General features: G+C 43.7%; 1 pseudogene; it reads left to right on the top strand.

The window, feature by feature from the left end:
• The first annotated feature begins 383 nt into the window (after positions 1-383).
• LOC122747083 lies at positions 384-699 on the top strand (annotated as a pseudogene).
• Positions 700-1,912: the final 1,213 nt, after the last annotated feature.

Here is a 1,912-nt window from a genome sequence, read left to right as displayed (position 1 = left end):
GAAGCTAGGCCTTTGACAGTTATTGGGAAGGTGAGAGGGGGAGAGGATCCAGAGGAAAAGATAATGAGAAGATTCCAATTCCTGGAGTTCTTTTCACCACAATTACACTTGCTAATTCTATAGCTCAGTAAAACCTATTCTAAACCAAATGAAATTCAAATAATCTGTCAAAGTCTTCAACCCTGACCCACTTGGGAAATTCTTGGTTTCTCACCTTTCCTCAAGTACCCTTAGGAATGGAAAGATACCTGAGAAGATAGAAAGAAATCAGGAGGCGCTGCTGCGGGCCTGGCTGGGGCCGGATGTGCAGCCTCTGGGTTGGGATGAGCTGCGGCTTCGCAGACTCAGGGCAGCGGCTGAGCCACGGCCAGCACACTGACGATTGCTGCTGCAGGATTTGCAGGCCAATATGTTTTGCAAACAATGAAGCATATGGAGCCCCAAGTGAAGCAAGCTATTCGAAGTCTGCCCAAATGTGCCTTCAGTGGTGGCTATTATAGAGGCGGGTTTGAACCCAAAATGACAAAGGGAGAAGCGGCACTCATATTGGGAGTAAACCCTACAGCCAATAAAGGGAAAATTAGAGATGCTCACTGACGAATCATGCTTTTAAACCACCCAGACTAGGGAGGATCTCCTTATGTAGCAGCCAAAATCAATGAAGCTAAAGATTTATTAGAAAGTCAAGCTAAGAATTAAAATTAATACACAAATAATGTTAAATTTATATATACATTGATTACTTTATGTATAGGAGTCCTGATGTTTTATAATAACTTCATAAAAGCTGTAATATTTCTTTAAAAAAAAAGAAAGAAAGAAATCAGGTACACAGTAATCTTGAAAGCCTGTCACCACTTCCCACAAGTCCTTCCCTTCCCTCATTTTCCTCATTTGAAAAATGAAAGCATAGGGTTGGCTGACCCCCAAACTCCCTTCTGGCTCTAATCTATGAACGTATGGATATGAGGTATCTTAGGGATGAAAACAGAATATCACAATTGATCCTTACAAAACACTTGGGATATGAAGGAAGGGAATAAGTGCCTAATATGTGCCAGACACTGTGCTTAGTGCTTTACAAACATCACCTCATTTGATGCTCAGAACTACCTTGTGCCATTATTACCCCCATTTTATAGTTGAGTAAACCGAGGCAGAGGGTAAGTGACCGGCCCAGGGTCACACAGCTAGTTACATCCGAGGTCAAATATGGACTCAAGTCTTCCTGATTCCAGCCTCTCTGTCTCTCACAAAGACAAGATGGAGCAGTTTCTGACCTCTAAGCACTTATATTCTCTGGGGGAAAGAATTTGTACACCAGGGGTTCTGACCCTACTTTGTGTCAAAGTCTCATTTGGCAGATGACAAAAGGATGTCATTTTTTTCCCCATCTGAATTCCTGTGCCTCCTGAAATCCATCTTCCCTTGAGATTTAGGGCCCCTTCTGCATTCCAAAGTCTACCCACAACTTGATGACATATTATTATATGTGGAGCAGAGATAGTTTGGTCAACAAGGGTCCAATTCTGCCCCTGCAGAAGCCTCTGGATGGGTGGTGGCAAGGTGGGAGAAGGAAGAACAATCATATGAGCATCCAAGTCTGCAAGCTCTCACCAGCAGGACATGCTCCTAGGACTGGCCCCTCACTGGCCAGTCTGCCCCTCTATAGTTTTATGAAGTCTATTTCTATCCTAACAATAACAAAAACTACACCCCCCCCTTCCCTTGTACGACTATCAATTTTAGGACAGTATCAACAGATCTGTCTGGAAGGCAAATATGAAAACATCTTTTCCTTTCCCACTGCTTGAAGTCCTGTTAATTAGACTGCAGTGATCAGGCTGTACTCCCAGGAAACCATCCTTCATTCCCCCCCCCCCAAAGCTGTTCTGCCGGCAGCACTTATCAG

Source organism: Dromiciops gliroides, chromosome 3 (assembly GCF_019393635.1).
Source record: "Dromiciops gliroides isolate mDroGli1 chromosome 3, mDroGli1.pri, whole genome shotgun sequence".
NCBI lineage: Eukaryota > Metazoa > Chordata > Mammalia > Microbiotheria > Microbiotheriidae > Dromiciops > Dromiciops gliroides.
The sequence above is the reverse complement of the archived record's forward strand: the minus strand, read 5'-3'. Positions and strand labels throughout refer to the sequence as shown.